The 20,837-nt window shown below is 36.2% G+C and overlaps 1 protein-coding gene across 1 annotated transcript in view; it reads left to right on the top strand.

Moving 5' to 3' along the window:
• LOC137397436 (small ribosomal subunit protein uS5-like) overlaps nucleotides 1–20,837 on the top strand; it is a 476,780-nt gene that overhangs the window by 116,964 nt on the left and 338,979 nt on the right. The window lies entirely within an intron of this gene.

The following is a 20,837-nucleotide window of genomic DNA, read 5'->3' on the forward strand; positions in this document are numbered from 1 at the left end:
TATAAGGACAGGTTAAGATGTAGTGTCTACTCATATCTTTACTTTACCTCATAGTATAAGGACAGGTTAAGATGTAGTGTCTAGTCATATCTTTACTTTACCTCATGGCATAAGGACAGGTTAAGATGTAGTGTCTACTCATATCTTTACTTTACCTCATGGTATAAGGACAGGTTAAGATGTAGTGTCTAGTCATATCTTTACTTTACCTCATGGTATCAGGACAGGTTAAGATGTAGTGTCTACTCATATCTTTGCTTTACCTCATGGTATAAGGACAGGTTAAGATGTAGTGTCTACTCATATCTTTACTTTACCTCATGGTATAAGGACAGGTTAAGATGTAGTGTCTAGTGATATCTTTACTTTACCTCATGGTATAAGGACAGGTTAAGATGTAGTGTCTACTCATATCTTTACTTTACCTCATGGTATAAGGACAGGTTAAGATGTAGTGTCTACTCATATCTTTGCTTTACCTCATGGTATAAGGACAGGTTAAGATGTAGTGTCTAGTGATATCTTTACTTTACCTCATGGTATCAGGACAGGTTAAGATGTAGTGTCTAGTCATATCTTTACTTTACCTCATAGTATAAGGACAGGTTAAGATGTAGTGTCTAGTCATATCTTTACTTTACCTCATGGCATAAGGACAGGTTAAGATGTAGTGTCTACTCATATCTTTACTTTACCTCATGGTATAAGGACAGGTTAAGATGTAGTGTCTAGTCATATCTTTACTTTACCTCATGGTATCAGGACAGGTTAAGATGTAGTGTCTACTCATATCTTTGCTTTACCTCATGGTATAAGGACAAGTTAAGATGTAGTGTCTACTCATATCTTTGCTTTACCTCATGGTATAAGGACAGGTTAAGATGTAGTGTCTAGCCATATCTTTACTTTACCTCATGGTATAATGCCAGGTTAAGATGGAGTGTCTAGTGATATCTTTACTTTACCTCATAGTATCAGGACAGGTTAAGATGTAGTGTCTACTCATATCTTTGCTTTACCTCATGGTATAAGGACAGGTTAAGATGTAGTGTCTAGCCATATCTTTACTTTACCTCATGGTATAATGCAAGGTTAAGATGGAGTGTCTAGTGATATCTTTACTTTACCTCATAGTATCAGGACAGGTTAAGATGTAGTGTCTACTCATATCTTTGCTTTACCTCATGGTATAAGGCCAGGTTAAGATGTAGTGTCTACTCATATCTTTACTTTACCTCATGGTATAAGGCCAGGTTAAAATGTAGTGTGTACTCATATCTTTACTTTACCTCATGGTATAATGCCAGGTTAAGATATAGTGTCTAGTGATATCTTTACTTTACCTCATAGGATCAGGACAGGTTAAGATGTAGTGTCTACTCATATCTTTGCTTTACCTCATGGTATAAGGCCAGGTTAAGATGTAGTGTCTACTCATATCTTTACTTTACCTCATGGTATAAGGCCAGGTTAAGATGTAGTGTCTACTCATATCTTTACTTTACCTCATGGTATAATGCCAGGTTAAGATGGAGTGTCTAGTCATATCTTTACTTTACCTCATGGTATAAGGACAGGTTAAGATGTAGTGTCTAGTCATATCTTTACTTTACCTCATGGTATAAGGCCAGGTTAAGATGAAGTGTCTACTCATATCTTTGCTTTACCTCATGGTATAAGGACAGGTTAAGATGTAGTGTCCAGTCATATCTTTACTTTACCTCATGGTATCAGGACAGGTTAAGATGTAGTGTCTAGTCATATCTTTACTTTACCTCATGGTATAAAGACAGGTTAAGATGTAGTGTCTAGTCATATCTTTACTTTACCTCATGGTATAAGGCCAGGTTAAGATGTAGTGTCTACTCATATCTTTACTTTACCTCATGGTATAAGGCCAGGTTAAGATGTAATGTCTACTCATATCTTTACTTTACCTCATGGTATAATGCCAGGTTAAGATGGAGTGTCTAGTGATATCTTTACTTTACCTCATAGTATCAGGACAGGTTAAGATGTAGTGTCTACTCATATCTTTGCTTTACCTCATGGTATAAGGCCAGGTTAAGATGTAGTGTCTAGTCATATCTTTACTTTACCTCATGGTATAAGGCCAGGTTAAGATGTAGTGTCTACTCATATCTTTACTTTACCTCATGGTATAATGCCAGGTTAAGATGGAGTGTCTAGTCATATCTTTACTTTACCTCATGGTATAAGGACAGGTTAAGATGTAGTGTCTAGTCATATCTTTACTTTACCTCATGGTATAAGGCCAGGTTAAGATGTAGTGTCTACTCATATCTTTGCTTTACCTCATGGTATAAGGACAGGTTAAGGTGTAGTGTCCAGTCATATCTTTACTTTACCTCATGGTATCAGGACAGGTTAAGATGTAGTGTCTAGTCATATCTTTACTTTACCTCATGGTATAAGGACAGGTTAAGATGTAGTGTCTAGTCATATCTTTACTTTACCTAATGGTATAAGGCCAGGCTAAGATGTAGTGTCTAGTCATATCTTTACTTTACCTCATGGTATAAGGACAGGTTAAGATGTAGTGTCTAGTCATATCTTTACTTTACCTCATGGTATAAGGACAGCTTAAGATGTAGTGTCTAGTCATATCTTTACTTTACCTCACGGTATAAGGACAGGTTAAGATGTAGTGTCTAGTCATATCTTTACTTTACCTCATGGTATCAGGACAGGTTAAGATATAGTGTCTAGCCATATCTTTACTTTACCTCATGGTATAAGGACAGCTTAAGATGTAGTGTCTACTCATATCTTTACTTTACCTCATGGTATAAGGACAGGTTAAGATGTAGTGTCTACTCATATCTTTACTTTACCTCACGGTATAAGGACAGGTTAAGATGTAGTGTCTGGTCATATCTTTACTTTACCTCATGGTATCAGGACAGGTTAAGATGTAGTGTCTACTCATATCTTTGCTTTACCTCATGGTATAAGGACAGGTTAAGATGTAGTGTCTACTCATATCTTTACTTTACCTCATGGTATAAGGACAGGTTAAGATGTAGTGTCTAGTCATATCTTTACTTTACCTCATGGCATAAGGACAGGTTAAGATGTAGTGTCTAGTCATATCTTTACTTTACCTCATGGTATCAGGACAGGTTAAGATGTAGTGTCTAGTCATATCTTTACTTTACCTCATGGTATCAGGACAGGTTAAGATGTAGTGTCTACTCATATCTTTGCTTTACCTCTTGGTATAAGGACAGGTTAAGATGTAGTGTCTACTCATATCTTTACTTCACCTCATGGTATAAGGACAGGTTAAGATGTAGTGTCTAGTCATATCTTCACTTTACCTCATGGCATAAGGCCAGGTTAAGATGTAGTGTCTAGTCATATCTTTACTTTACCTCACGGTATAAGGACAGGTTAAGATGTAGTGTCTAGTCATATCTTTACTTTACCTCATGGTATCAGGACAGGTTAAGAGGTAGTGTCTACTCATATCTTTGCTTTACCTCATGGTATAAGGACAGGTTAAGATGTAGTGTCTAGTCATATCTTTACTTTACCTCATGGTATCAGGCCAGGTTAAGATGTAGTGTCTAGTCATATCTTTACTTTACCTCACGGTATAAGGACAGGTTAAGATGTAGTGTCTAGTCATATCTTTACTTTACCTCATGGTATAAGGACAGGTTAAGATGTAGTGTCTAGTCATATCTTTACTTTACCTCATGGCATAAGGCCAGGTTAAGATGTAGTGTCTAGTCATATCTTTACTTTACCTCATGGCATAAGGCCAGGTTAAGATGTAGTGTCTAGTCATATCTTTACTTTACCTCATAGTATAAGGACAGGTTAAGATGTAGTGTCTAGTCATATCTTTACTTTACCTCATGGTATAAGGACAGGTTAAGATGTAGTGTCTAGTCATATCTTTACTTTACCTCACGGTATAAGGACAGGTTAAGATGTAGTGTCTAGTCATATCTTTACTTTACCTCATGGCATAAGGCCAGGTTAAGATGTAGTGTCTAGCCATATCTTTACTTTACCTCATGGTATAAGGCCAGGTTGAGATGTGGTGTCTAGTCATATCTTTACTTTTACCTCATAGTATAAGGACAGGTTAAGATGTAGTGTCTAGTCATATCTTTACTTTACCTCATGGTATAAGGACAGGTTAAGATGTAGTGTCTAGTCATATCTTTACTTTACCTCATGGTATAAGGACAGGTTAAGATGTAGTGTCTAGTCATATCTTTACTTTACCTCATGGTATCAGGCCAGGTTAAGATGTAGTGTCTAGTGATATCTTTACTTTACCTCATGGTATAAGGACAGGTTGAGATGTAGTGTCTAGTCATATCTTTACTTTACCTCATAGTATAAGGACAGGTTAAGATGTAGTGTCTAGTCATATCTTTACTTTACCTCATGGTATAAGGACAGGTTAAGATGTAGTGTCTACTCATATCTTGACTTTACCTCATGGTATAAGGCCAGGTTGAGATGTAGTGTCTAGTCATATCTTTACTTTACCTCATAGTATAAGGACAGGTTAAGATGTAGTGTCTAGTCATATCTTTACTTTACCTCATGGTATAAGGACAGGTTAAGATGTAGTGTCTAGTCATATCTTTACTTTACCTCATGGTATCAGGACAGGTTAAGATGTAGTGTCTACTCATATCTTTACTTTACCTCATGGTATAAGGACAGGTTAAGATGTAGTGTCTAGCCATATCTTTACTTTACCTCATGGTATAAGGCCAGGTTAAGATATAGTGTCTAGTCATATCTTTACTTTACCTCATGGTATAATGCCAGGTTAAGATGGAGTGTCTAGTCATATCTTTACTTTACCTCATGGTATAAGGACAGGTTAAGATGTAGTGTCTACTCATATCTTTACTTTACCTCATGGTATAAGGACAGGTTAAGATGTAGTGTCTAGTCATATCTTTACTTTACCTCATGGTATAAGGACAGGTTAAGATGTAGTGTCTAGCCATATCTTTACTTTACCTCATGGTATAAGGCCAGGTTAAGATGTAGTGTCTAGTCATATCTTTACTTTACCTCATGGTATAAGGACAGGTTAAGATGTAGTGTCTAGCCATATCTTTACTTTACCTCATGGTATAAGGCCAGGTAAAGATGTAGTATCTAGTCATATCTTTACTTTACCTCATGGTATAATGCCAGGTTAAGATGGAGTGTCTAGTCATATCTTTACTTTACCTCATGGTATCAGGACAGGTTAAGATGTAGTGTCTAGTCATATCTTTACTTTACCTCATGGTATCAGGACAGGTTAAGATGTAGTGTCTAGTCATATCTTTACTTTACCTCATGGTATCAGGACAGGTTAAGATGTAGTGTCTACTCATATCTTTACTTTACCTCATGGTATCAGGACAGGTTAAGATGTAGTGTCTAGTCATATCTTTACTTTACCTCATGGTATAAGGACAGGTTAAGATGTAGTGTCTAGCCATATCTTTACTTTACCTCATGGTATAAGGCCAGGTTAAGATGTAGTGTCTAGTCATATCTTTACTTTACCTCATGGTATAATGCCAGGTTAAGATGGAGTGTCTAGTCATATCTTTACTTTACCTCATGGTATCAGGACAGGTTAAGATGTAGTGTCTAGTCATATCTTTACTTTACCTCATGGTATCAGGACAGGTTAAGATGTAGTGTCTAGTCATATCTTTACTTTACCTCATAGTATCAGGACAGGTTAAGATGTAGTGTCTAGTCATATCTTTACTTTACCTCATGGTATCAGGACAGGTTAAGATGTAGTGTCTACTCATATCTTTGCTTTACCTCATGGTATAAGGACAGGTTAAGATGTAGTGTCTACTCATATCTTTACTTTACCTCATGGTATAAGGACAGGTTAAGATGTAATGTCTAGCCATATCTTTACTTTACCTCATGGTATAAGGCCAGGTTAAGATATAGTGTCTAGCCATATCTTTACTTTACCTCATGGTATAAGGCCAGGTTAAGATATAGTGTCTAGTCATATCTTTACTTTACCTCATGGCATAAGGCCAGGTTAAGATGTAGTGTCTAGTCATATCTTTACTTTACCTCATGGTTTCAGGAGAGGTTAAGATGTAGTGTCTAGTCATTACTTTACTTTACCTCATGGTATCAGGACAGGTTAAGATGTAGTGTCTAGTCATATCTTTACTTTACCTCATGGTATAAGGTCAGGTTAAGATGTAGTGTCTAGTCATATCTTTACTTTACCTCATGGTATAAGGACAGGTTAAGATATAGTGTCTAGTCATATCTTTACTTTACCTCATGGTAAAAGGCCAGGTTAAGATGTAGTGTTTACTCATATCTTTACTTTACCTCATGGTATAAGGTCAGGTTAAGATGTAGTGTCTAGTCATATCTTTACTTTACCTCATGGTATAAGGACAGGTTAAGATGTAGTGTCTAGTCATATCTTTACTTTACCTCATGGTATAAGGACAGGTTAAGATGTAGTGTCTAGTCATATCTTTACTTTACCTCATGGTATAAGGACAGGTTAAGATGTAGTGTCTAGTCATATCTTTACTTTACCTCATGGTATCAGGACAGGTTAAGATGTAGTGTCTAGTCATATCTTTACTTTACCTCATGGTATAAGGACAGGTTAAGATGTAGTGTCTAGCCATATCTTTACTTTACCTCATGGTATAAGGACAGGTTAAGATGTAGTGTCTAGTGATATCTTTACTTTACCTCGTGGCATAAGGCCAGGTTAAGATGTAGTGTCTAGTCATATCTTTACTTTACCTCATGGTATAAGGACAGGTTAAGATGTAGTGTCTAGTCATATCTTTACTTTACCTCATGGTATAAGGACAGGTTAAGATGTAGTGTCTAGTCATATCTTTACTTTACCTCATGGTATAAGGACAGGTTAAGATATAGTGTCTAGTCATATCTTTACTTTACCTCATGGTATAATGCCAGGTTAAGATGGAGTGTCTAGTCATATCTTTACTTTACCTCATGGTATAAGGACAGGTTAAGATGTAGTGTCTAGTCATATCTTTACTTTACTTCATGGTATCAGGACAGGTTAAGATGTAGTGTCTAGTCATATCTTTACTTTACCTCATAGTATCAGGACAGGTTAAGATGTAGTGTCTAGTCATATCTTTACTTTACCTCATGCTATAAGGTCAGGTTAAGATGTAGTGTCTAGTCATATCTTTACTTTACCTCATAGTATAAGGACAGGTTAAGATGTAGTGTCTAGTCATATCTTTACTTTACCTCATGGTATAAGGCCAGGTTAAGATGTAGTGTCTAGTCATATCTTTACTTTACCTCATGGTATAAGGTCAGGTTAAGATGTAGTGTCTAGTCATATCTTTACGTTACCTCATGGTATCAGGACAGGTTAAGATGTAGTGTCTAGTCATATCTTTACTTTACCTCATGGCATAAGGCCAGGTTAAGATGTAGTGTCTAGTCATATCTTTACTTTACCTCATGGTATCAGGACAGGTTAAGATGTAGTGTTTAGTCATATCTTTACTTTACCTCATGGTATAAGGACAGGTTAAGATGTAGTGTCTAGTCATATCTTTACTTTACCTCATGGTATCAGGACAGGTTAAGATGTAGTGTTTAGTCATATCTTTACTTTACCTCATGGTATAAGGACAGGTTAAGATGTAGTGTCTAGTCATATCTTTACTTTACCTCATGGTATAAGGTCAGGTTAAGATGTAGTGTCTAGTCATATCTTTACTTTACCTCATGGTATCAGGACAGGTTAAGATGTAGTGTCTAGTCATATCTTTACTTTACCTCATGGTATAAGGACAGGTTAAGATGTAGTGTCTACTCATATCTTTACTTTACCTCATGGTATAAGGCCAGGTTAAGATGTAGTGTCTAGTCATATCTTTACTTTACCTCATGGTATAAGGACAGGTTAAGATGTAGTGTCTAGTCATATCTTTACTTTACCTTATGGTATAAGGACAGGTTAAGATGTAGTGTCTAGTCATATCTTTACTTTACCTCATGGTATAAGGACAGGTTAAGATGTAGTGTCTAGTCAAATTTTTACTTTACCTCATGGTATAAGGACAGGTTAAGATGTAGTGTCTAGTCATATCTTTACTTTACCTCATGGTATAAGGACAGGTTAAGATGTAGTGTCTCGTCATATCTTTACTTTACCTCATGGTATAAGGACAGGTTAAGATGTAGTGTCTAGTCATATCTTTACTTTACCTCATGGCATAAGGCCAGGTTAAGATGTAGTGTCTAGTCATATCTTTGCTTTACCTCATGGTATAAAGACAGGTTAAGATGTAGTGTCTAGTCATATCTTTACTTTACCTCATGGTATAAGGACAGGTTAAGATGTAGTGTCTAGTCATATCTTTACTTTACCTCATGGTATAAGGACAGGTGAAGATATAGTGTCTAGTCATATCTTTACTTTACCTCATGGTATAATGCCAGGTTAAGATGGAGTGTCTAGTCATATCTTTACTTTACCTCATGGTATAAGGACAGGTTAAGATGTAGTGTCTAGTCATATCTTTACTTTACCTCATGGTATCAGGACAGGATAAGATGTAGTGTCTAGTCATATCTTTACTTTACCTCATAGTATCAGGACAGGTTAAGATGTAGTGTCTAGTCATATCTTTACTTTACCTCATGGTATAAGGTCAGGTTAAGATGTAGTGTCTAGTCAATCTTTACTTTACCTCATAGTATAAGGACAGGTTAAGATGTAGTGTCTAGTCATATCTTTACTTTACCTCATGGTATAAGGCCAGGTTAAGATGTAGTGTCTAGTCATATCTTTACTTTACCTCATGGTATAAGGACAGGTTAAGATGTAGTGTCTAGTCATATCTTTACTTTACCTCATGGTATAAGGCCAGGTTAAGATGTAGTGTCTAGTCAAATCTTTACTTTACCTCATGGTATAAGGACAGGTTAAGATGTAGTGTCTAGTCATATCTTTACTTTACCTCATGGTATAAGGACAGGTTAAGATATAGTGTCTAGTCATATCTTTACTTTACCTCATGGTATAAGGTCAGGTTAAGATGTAGTGTCTAGTCATATCTTTACTTTACCTCATGGTATCAGGACAGGTTAAGATATAGTGTCTAGTCATATCTTTACTTTACCTCATGGTATCAGGACAGGTTAAGATGTAGTGTTTAGTCATATCTTTACTTTACCTCATGGTATAAGGACAGGTTAAGATGTAGTGTCTAGTCATATCTTTACTTTACCTCATGGTATCAGGACAGGTTAAGATGTAGTGTTTAGTCATATCTTTACTTTACTTCATGGTATAAGGACAGGTTAAGATGTAGTGTCTAGTCATATCTTTACTTTACCTCATGGTATAAGGACAGGTTAAGATGTAGTGTCTAGTCATATCTTTACTTTACCTCACGGTATAAGGACAGGTTAAGATGTAGTGTCTAGTCATATCTTTACTTTACCTCATGGCATAAGGCCAGGTTAAGATGTAGTGTCTAGCCATATCTTTACTTTACCTCATGGTATAAGGCCAGGTTGAGATGTGGTGTCTAGTCATATCTTTACTTTTACCTCATAGTATAAGGACAGGTTAAGATGTAGTGTCTAGTCATATCTTTACTTTACCTCATGGTATAAGGACAGGTTAAGATGTAGTGTCTAGTCATATCTTTACTTTACCTCATGGTATAAGGACAGGTTAAGATGTAGTGTCTAGTCATATCTTTACTTTACCTCATGGTATCAGGCCAGGTTAAGATGTAGTGTCTAGTGATATCTTTACTTTACCTCATGGTATAAGGACAGGTTGAGATGTAGTGTCTAGTCATATCTTTACTTTACCTCATAGTATAAGGACAGGTTAAGATGTAGTGTCTAGTCATATCTTTACTTTACCTCATGGTATAAGGACAGGTTAAGATGTAGTGTCTACTCATATCTTGACTTTACCTCATGGTATAAGGCCAGGTTGAGATGTAGTGTCTAGTCATATCTTTACTTTACCTCATAGTATAAGGACAGGTTAAGATGTAGTGTCTAGTCATATCTTTACTTTACCTCATGGTATAAGGACAGGTTAAGATGTAGTGTCTAGTCATATCTTTACTTTACCTCATGGTATCAGGACAGGTTAAGATGTAGTGTCTACTCATATCTTTACTTTACCTCATGGTATAAGGACAGGTTAAGATGTAGTGTCTAGCCATATCTTTACTTTACCTCATGGTATAAGGCCAGGTTAAGATATAGTGTCTAGTCATATCTTTACTTTACCTCATGGTATAATGCCAGGTTAAGATGGAGTGTCTAGTCATATCTTTACTTTACCTCATGGTATAAGGACAGGTTAAGATGTAGTGTCTACTCATATCTTTACTTTACCTCATGGTATAAGGACAGGTTAAGATGTAGTGTCTAGTCATATCTTTACTTTACCTCATGGTATAAGGACAGGTTAAGATGTAGTGTCTAGCCATATCTTTACTTTACCTCATGGTATAAGGCCAGGTTAAGATGTAGTGTCTAGTCATATCTTTACTTTACCTCATGGTATAAGGACAGGTTAAGATGTAGTGTCTAGCCATATCTTTACTTTACCTCATGGTATAAGGCCAGGTAAAGATGTAGTATCTAGTCATATCTTTACTTTACCTCATGGTATAATGCCAGGTTAAGATGGAGTGTCTAGTCATATCTTTACTTTACCTCATGGTATCAGGACAGGTTAAGATGTAGTGTCTAGTCATATCTTTACTTTACCTCATGGTATCAGGACAGGTTAAGATGTAGTGTCTAGTCATATCTTTACTTTACCTCATGGTATCAGGACAGGTTAAGATGTAGTGTCTACTCATATCTTTACTTTACCTCATGGTATCAGGACAGGTTAAGATGTAGTGTCTAGTCATATCTTTACTTTACCTCATGGTATAAGGACAGGTTAAGATGTAGTGTCTAGCCATATCTTTACTTTACCTCATGGTATAAGGCCAGGTTAAGATGTAGTGTCTAGTCATATCTTTACTTTACCTCATGGTATAATGCCAGGTTAAGATGGAGTGTCTAGTCATATCTTTACTTTACCTCATGGTATCAGGACAGGTTAAGATGTAGTGTCTAGTCATATCTTTACTTTACCTCATGGTATCAGGACAGGTTAAGATGTAGTGTCTAGTCATATCTTTACTTTACCTCATAGTATCAGGACAGGTTAAGATGTAGTGTCTAGTCATATCTTTACTTTACCTCATGGTATCAGGACAGGTTAAGATGTAGTGTCTACTCATATCTTTGCTTTACCTCATGGTATAAGGACAGGTTAAGATGTAGTGTCTACTCATATCTTTACTTTACCTCATGGTATAAGGACAGGTTAAGATGTAATGTCTAGCCATATCTTTACTTTACCTCATGGTATAAGGCCAGGTTAAGATATAGTGTCTAGCCATATCTTTACTTTACCTCATGGTATAAGGCCAGGTTAAGATATAGTGTCTAGTCATATCTTTACTTTACCTCATGGCATAAGGCCAGGTTAAGATGTAGTGTCTAGTCATATCTTTACTTTACCTCATGGTTTCAGGAGAGGTTAAGATGTAGTGTCTAGTCATTACTTTACTTTACCTCATGGTATCAGGACAGGTTAAGATGTAGTGTCTAGTCATATCTTTACTTTACCTCATGGTATAAGGTCAGGTTAAGATGTAGTGTCTAGTCATATCTTTACTTTACCTCATGGTATAAGGACAGGTTAAGATATAGTGTCTAGTCATATCTTTACTTTACCTCATGGTAAAAGGCCAGGTTAAGATGTAGTGTTTACTCATATCTTTACTTTACCTCATGGTATAAGGTCAGGTTAAGATGTAGTGTCTAGTCATATCTTTACTTTACCTCATGGTATAAGGACAGGTTAAGATGTAGTGTCTAGTCATATCTTTACTTTACCTCATGGTATAAGGACAGGTTAAGATGTAGTGTCTAGTCATATCTTTACTTTACCTCATGGTATAAGGACAGGTTAAGATGTAGTGTCTAGTCATATCTTTACTTTACCTCATGGTATCAGGACAGGTTAAGATGTAGTGTCTAGTCATATCTTTACTTTACCTCATGGTATAAGGACAGGTTAAGATGTAGTGTCTAGCCATATCTTTACTTTACCTCATGGTATAAGGACAGGTTAAGATGTAGTGTCTAGTGATATCTTTACTTTACCTCGTGGCATAAGGCCAGGTTAAGATGTAGTGTCTAGTCATATCTTTACTTTACCTCATGGTATAAGGACAGGTTAAGATGTAGTGTCTAGTCATATCTTTACTTTACCTCATGGTATAAGGACAGGTTAAGATGTAGTGTCTAGTCATATCTTTACTTTACCTCATGGTATAAGGACAGGTTAAGATATAGTGTCTAGTCATATCTTTACTTTACCTCATGGTATAATGCCAGGTTAAGATGGAGTGTCTAGTCATATCTTTACTTTACCTCATGGTATAAGGACAGGTTAAGATGTAGTGTCTAGTCATATCTTTACTTTACTTCATGGTATCAGGACAGGTTAAGATGTAGTGTCTAGTCATATCTTTACTTTACCTCATAGTATCAGGACAGGTTAAGATGTAGTGTCTAGTCATATCTTTACTTTACCTCATGCTATAAGGTCAGGTTAAGATGTAGTGTCTAGTCATATCTTTACTTTACCTCATAGTATAAGGACAGGTTAAGATGTAGTGTCTAGTCATATCTTTACTTTACCTCATGGTATAAGGCCAGGTTAAGATGTAGTGTCTAGTCATATCTTTACTTTACCTCATGGTATAAGGTCAGGTTAAGATGTAGTGTCTAGTCATATCTTTACGTTACCTCATGGTATCAGGACAGGTTAAGATGTAGTGTCTAGTCATATCTTTACTTTACCTCATGGCATAAGGCCAGGTTAAGATGTAGTGTCTAGTCATATCTTTACTTTACCTCATGGTATCAGGACAGGTTAAGATGTAGTGTTTAGTCATATCTTTACTTTACCTCATGGTATAAGGACAGGTTAAGATGTAGTGTCTAGTCATATCTTTACTTTACCTCATGGTATCAGGACAGGTTAAGATGTAGTGTTTAGTCATATCTTTACTTTACCTCATGGTATAAGGACAGGTTAAGATGTAGTGTCTAGTCATATCTTTACTTTACCTCATGGTATAAGGTCAGGTTAAGATGTAGTGTCTAGTCATATCTTTACTTTACCTCATGGTATCAGGACAGGTTAAGATGTAGTGTCTAGTCATATCTTTACTTTACCTCATGGTATAAGGACAGGTTAAGATGTAGTGTCTACTCATATCTTTACTTTACCTCATGGTATAAGGCCAGGTTAAGATGTAGTGTCTAGTCATATCTTTACTTTACCTCATGGTATAAGGACAGGTTAAGATGTAGTGTCTAGTCATATCTTTACTTTACCTTATGGTATAAGGACAGGTTAAGATGTAGTGTCTAGTCATATCTTTACTTTACCTCATGGTATAAGGACAGGTTAAGATGTAGTGTCTAGTCAAATTTTTACTTTACCTCATGGTATAAGGACAGGTTAAGATGTAGTGTCTAGTCATATCTTTACTTTACCTCATGGTATAAGGACAGGTTAAGATGTAGTGTCTCGTCATATCTTTACTTTACCTCATGGTATAAGGACAGGTTAAGATGTAGTGTCTAGTCATATCTTTACTTTACCTCATGGCATAAGGCCAGGTTAAGATGTAGTGTCTAGTCATATCTTTGCTTTACCTCATGGTATAAAGACAGGTTAAGATGTAGTGTCTAGTCATATCTTTACTTTACCTCATGGTATAAGGACAGGTTAAGATGTAGTGTCTAGTCATATCTTTACTTTACCTCATGGTATAAGGACAGGTGAAGATATAGTGTCTAGTCATATCTTTACTTTACCTCATGGTATAATGCCAGGTTAAGATGGAGTGTCTAGTCATATCTTTACTTTACCTCATGGTATAAGGACAGGTTAAGATGTAGTGTCTAGTCATATCTTTACTTTACCTCATGGTATCAGGACAGGATAAGATGTAGTGTCTAGTCATATCTTTACTTTACCTCATAGTATCAGGACAGGTTAAGATGTAGTGTCTAGTCATATCTTTACTTTACCTCATGGTATAAGGTCAGGTTAAGATGTAGTGTCTAGTCAATCTTTACTTTACCTCATAGTATAAGGACAGGTTAAGATGTAGTGTCTAGTCATATCTTTACTTTACCTCATGGTATAAGGCCAGGTTAAGATGTAGTGTCTAGTCATATCTTTACTTTACCTCATGGTATAAGGACAGGTTAAGATGTAGTGTCTAGTCATATCTTTACTTTACCTCATGGTATAAGGCCAGGTTAAGATGTAGTGTCTAGTCAAATCTTTACTTTACCTCATGGTATAAGGACAGGTTAAGATGTAGTGTCTAGTCATATCTTTACTTTACCTCATGGTATAAGGACAGGTTAAGATATAGTGTCTAGTCATATCTTTACTTTACCTCATGGTATAAGGTCAGGTTAAGATGTAGTGTCTAGTCATATCTTTACTTTACCTCATGGTATCAGGACAGGTTAAGATATAGTGTCTAGTCATATCTTTACTTTACCTCATGGTATCAGGACAGGTTAAGATGTAGTGTTTAGTCATATCTTTACTTTACCTCATGGTATAAGGACAGGTTAAGATGTAGTGTCTAGTCATATCTTTACTTTACCTCATGGTATCAGGACAGGTTAAGATGTAGTGTTTAGTCATATCTTTACTTTACTTCATGGTATAAGGACAGGTTAAGATGTAGTGTCTAGTCATATCTTTACTTTACGTCATGGTATAAGGTCAGGTTAAGATGTAGTGTCTAGTCATATCTTTACTTTACCTCATGGTATCAGGACAGGTTAAGATGTAGTGTCTAGTCATATCTTTACTTTACCTCATGGTATAAGGACAGGTTAAGATGTAGTGTCTACTCATATCTTTACTTTACCTCATGGTATAAGGTCAGGTTAAGATGTAGTGTCTAGTCATATCTTTACTTTACCTCATGGTATAAGGACAGGTTAAGATGTAGTGTCTAGTCATATCTTTACTTTACCTCATGGTATAAGGACAGGTTAAGATGTAGTGTCTAGTCATATCTTTACTTTACCTCATGGTATAAGGACAGGTTAAGATGTAGTGTCTAATCATATCTTTACTTTACCTCATGGTATCAGGACAGGTTAAGATGTAGTGTCTAGTCATATCTTTACTTTACCTCATGGTATAAGGACAGGTTAAGATGTAGTGTCTAGTCATATCTTTACTTTACCTCATGGTATAAAGACAGGTTAAGATGTAGTGTCTAGTCATATCTTTACTTTACCTCATGGTTTCAGGACAGGTTAAGATGTAGTGTCTAGTCATATCTTTACTTTACCTCATGGTATCAGGACAGGTTAAGATGTAGTGTCTAGTCATATCTTTACTTTACCTCATGGTATCAGGACAGGTTAAGATGTAGTGTCTAGTCATATCTTTACTTTACCTCATAGTATCAGGACAGGTTAAGATGTAGTGTCTAGTCATATCTTTACTTTACCTCATGGTATCAGGACAGGTTAAGATGTAGTGTCTACTCATATCTTTGCTTTACCTCATGGTATAAGGACAGGTTAAGATGTAGTGTCTACTCATATCTTTACTTTACCTCATGGTATAAGGACAGGTTAAGATGTAGTGTCTAGCCATATCTTTACTTTACCTCATGGTATAAGGCCAGGTTAAGATATAGTGTCTAGTCATATCTTTACTTTACCTCATGGCATAAGGCCAGGTTAAGATGTAGTGTCTAGTCATATCTTTACTTTACCTCATGGTATAAGGACAGGTTAAGATGTAGTGTCTAGTCATATCTTTACTTTACCTCATGGTTTCAGGACAGGTTAAGATGTAGTGTCTAGTCATATCTTTACTTTACCTCATGGTATCAGGACAGGTTAAGATGTAGTGTCTACTCATATCTTTGCTTTACCTCATGGTATAAGGACAGGTTAAGATGTAGTGTCTAGCCATATCTTTACTTTACCTCATGGTATAAGGCCAGGTTAAGATATAGTGTCTAGTCATATCTTTACTTTACCTCATGGCATAAGGCCAGGTTAAGATGTAGTGTCTAGTCATATCTTTACTTTACCTCATGGTATAAGGACAGGTTAAGATGTAGTGTCTAGTCATATCTTTACTTTACCTCATGGTATAAGGACAGGTTAAGATGTAGTGTCTAGTCATATCTTTACTTTACCTCATGGTATAAGGACAGGTTAAGATGTAGTGTCTAGTCATATCTTTACTTTACCTCATGGTTTCAGGACAGGTTAAGATGTAGTGTCTAGTCATATCTTTACTTTACCTCATGGTATCAGGACAGGTTAAGATGTAGTGTCTACTCATATCTTTGCTTTACCTCATGGTATAAGGACAGGTTAAGATGTAGTGTCTAGCCATATCTTTACTTTACCTCATGGTATAAGGCCAGGTTAAGATATAGTGTCTAGTCATATCTTTACTTTACCTCATGGCATAAGGCCAGGTTAAGATGTAGTGTCTAGTCATATCTTTACTTTACCTCATGGTATAAGGACAGGTTAAGATGTAGTGTCTAGTCATATCTTTACTTTACCTCATGGTTTCAGGACAGGTTAAGATGTAGTGTCTAGTCATATCTTTACTTTACCTCATGGTATCAGGACAGGTTAAGATGTAGTGTCTAGTCATATCTTTACTTTACCTCATGGTATAAGGTCAGGTTAAGATGTAGTGTCTAGTCATATCTTTACTTTACCTCATGGTATAAGGACAGGTTAAGATATAGTGTCTAGTCATATCTTTACTTTACCTCATGGTATAAGGCCAGGTTAAGATGTAGTGTTTACTCATATCTTTACTTTACCTCATGGTATAAGGTCAGGTTAAGATGTAGTGTCTAGTCATATCTTTACTTTACCTCATGGTATAAGGACAGGTTAAGATGTAGTGTCTAGTCATATCTTTACTTTACCTCATGGTATAAGGACAGGTTAAGATGTAGTGTCTAGTCATATCTTTACTTTACCTCATGGTATAAGGACAGGTTAAGATGTAGTGTCTAGTCATATCTTTACTTTACCTCATGGTATAAGGACAGGTTAAGATGTAGTGTCTAGTCATATCTTTACTTTACCTCATGGTATAAGGACAGGTTAAGATGTAGTGTCTAATCATATCTTTACTTTACCTCATGGTATCAGGACAGGTTAAGATGTAGTGTCTAGTCATATCTTTACTTTACCTCATGGTATAAGGACAGGTTAAGATGTAGTGTCTCGTCATATCTTTACTTCACCTCATGGTATAAGGACAGGTTAAGATGTAGTGTCTAGTCATATCTTTACTTTACCTCACGGTATAAGGACAGGTTAAGATGTAGTGTCTAGTCATATCTTTACTTTACCTCATGGTATCAGGACAGGTTAAGAGGTAGTGTCTACTCATATCTTTGCTTTACCTCATGGTATAAGGACAGGTTAAGATGTAGTGTCTAGTCATATCTTTACTTTACCTCATGGTATCAGGCCAGGTTAAGATGTAGTGTCTAGTCATATCTTTACTTTACCTCACGGTATAAGGACAGGTTAAGATGTAGTGTCTAGTCATATCTTTACTTTACCTCATGGTATAAGGACAGGTTAAGATGTAGTGTCTAGTCATATCTTTACTTTACCTCATGGCATAAGGCCAGGTTAAGATGTAGTGTCTAGTCATATCTTTACTTTACCTCATGGCATAAGGCCAGGTTAAGATGTAGTGTCTAGTCATATCTTTACTTTACCTCATAGTATAAGGACAGGTTAAGATGTAGTGTCTAGTCATATCTTTACTTTACCTCATGGTATAAGGACAGGTTAAGATGTAGTGTCTAGTCATATCTTTACTTTACCTCACGGTATAAGGACAGGTTAAGATGTAGTGTCTAGTCATATCTTTACTTTACCTCATGGCATAAGGCCAGGTTAAGATGTAGTGTCTAGCCATATCTTTACTTTACCTCATGGTATAAGGCCAGGTTGAGATGTGGTGTCTAGTCATATCTTTACTTTTACCTCATAGTATAAGGACAGGTTAAGATGTAGTGTCTAGTCATATCTTTACTTTACCTCATGGTATAAGGACAGGTTAAGATGTAGTGTCTAGTCATATCTTTACTTTACCTCATGGTATAAGGACAGGTTAAGATGTAGTGTCTAGTCATATCTTTACTTTACCTCATGGTATCAGGCCAGGTTAAGATGTAGTGTCTAGTGATATCTTTACTTTACCTCATGGTATAAGGACAGGTTGAGATGTAGTGTCTAGTCATATCTTTACTTTACCTCATAGTATAAGGACAGGTTAAGATGTAGTGTCTAGTCATATCTTTACTTTACCTCATGGTATAAGGACAGGTTAAGATGTAGTGTCTACTCATATCTTGACTTTACCTCATGGTATAAGGCCAGGTTGAGATGTAGTGTCTAGTCATATCTTTACTTTACCTCATAGTATAAGGACAGGTTAAGATGTAGTGTCTAGTCATATCTTTACTTTACCTCATGGTATAAGGACAGGTTAAGATGTAGTGTCTAGTCATATCTTTACTTTACCTCATGGTATCAGGACAGGTTAAGATGTAGTGTCTACTCATATCTTTACTTTACCTCATGGTATAAGGACAGGTTAAGATGTAGTGTCTAGCCATATCTTTACTTTACCTCATGGTATAAGGCCAGGTTAAGATATAGTGTCTAGTCATATCTTTACTTTACCTCATGGTATAATGCCAGGTTAAGATGGAGTGTCTAGTCATATCTTTACTTTACCTCATGGTATAAGGACAGGTTAAGATGTAGTGTCTACTCATATCTTTACTTTACCTCATGGTATAAGGACAGGTTAAGATGTAGTGTCTAGTCATATCTTTACTTTACCTCATGGTATAAGGACAGGTTAAGATGTAGTGTCTAGCCATATCTTTACTTTACCTCATGGTATAAGGCCAGGTTAAGATGTAGTGTCTAGTCATATCTTTACTTTACCTCATGGTATAATGCCAGGTTAAGATGGAGTGTCTAGTCATATCTTTACTTTACCTCATGGTATCAGGACAGGTTAAGATGTAGTGTCTAGTCATATCTTTACTTTACCTCATGGTATAATGCCAGGTTAAGATGGAGTGTCTAGTCATATCTTTACTTTACCTCATGGTATAAGGACAGGTGAAGATGTAGTGTCTACTCATATCTTTACTTTACCTCATGGTATAAGGACAGGTTAAGATGTAGTGTCTAGTCATATCTTTACTTTACCTCATGGTATAAGGACAGGTTAAGATGTAGTGTCTAGCCATATCTTTACTTTACCTCATGGTATAAGGCCAGGTAAAGATGTAGTATCTAGTCATATCTTTACTTTACCTCATGGTATAATGCCAGGTTAAGATGGAGTGTCTAGTCATATCTTTACTTTACCTCATGGTATCAGGACAGGTTAAGATGTAGTGTCTAGTCATATCTTTACTTTACCTCATGGTATCAGGACAGGTTAAGATGTAGTGTCTAGTCATATCTTTACTTTACCTCATGGTATCAGGACAGGTTAAGATGTAGTGTCTACTCATATCTTTACTTTACCTCATGGTATCAGGACAGGTTAAGATGTAGTGTCTAGTCATATCTTTACTTTACCTCATGGTATAAGGACAGGTTAAGATGTAGTGTCTAGCCATATCTTTACTTTACCTCATGGTATAAGGCCAGGTTAAGATGTAGTGTCTAGTCATATCTTTACTTTACCTCATGGTATAATGCCAGGTTAAGATGGAGTGTCTAGTCATATCTTTACTTTACCTCATGGTATCAGGACAGGTTAAGATGTAGTGTCTAGTCATATCTTTACTTTACCTCATGGTATCAGGACAGGTTAAGATGTAGTGTCTAGTCATATCTTTACTTTACCTCATAGTATCAGGACAGGTTAAGATGTAGTGTCTAGTCATATCTTTACTTTACCTCATGGTATCAGGACAGGTTAAGATGTAGTGTCTACTCATATCTTTGCTTTACCTCATGGTATAAGGACAGGTTAAGATGTAGTGTCTACTCATATCTTTACTTTACCTCATGGTATAAGGACAGGTTAAGATGTAATGTCTAGCCATATCTTTACTTTACCTCATGGTATAAGGCCAGGTTAAGATATAGTGTCTAGCCATATCTTTACTTTACCTCATGGTATAAGGCCAGGTTAAGATATAGTGTCTAGTCATATCTTTACTTTACCTCATGGCATAAGGCCAGGTTAAGATGTAGTGTCTAGTCATATCTTTACTTTACCTCATGGTTTCAGGAGAGGTTAAGATGTAGTGTCTAGTCATAACTTTACTTTACCTCATGGTATCAGGACAGGTTAAGATGTAGTGTCTAGTCATATCTTTACTTTACCTCATGGTATAAGGTCAGGTTAAGATGTAGTGTCTAGTCATATCTTTACTTTACCTCATGGTATAAGGACAGGTTAAGATATAGTGTCTAGTCATATCTTTACTTTACCTCATGGTATAAGGCCAGGTTAAGATGTAGTGTTTACTCATATCTTTACTTTACCTCATGGTATAAGGTCAGGTTAAGATGTAGTGTCTAGTCATATCTTTACTTTACCTCATGGTATAAGGACAGGTTAAGATGTAGTGTCTAGTCATATCTTTACTTTA

The sequence above is a fragment of the Watersipora subatra genome, chromosome 1 (assembly GCF_963576615.1).
Source record: "Watersipora subatra chromosome 1, tzWatSuba1.1, whole genome shotgun sequence".
Classification (NCBI taxonomy): Eukaryota; Metazoa; Bryozoa; class Gymnolaemata; order Cheilostomatida; family Watersiporidae; genus Watersipora; species Watersipora subatra.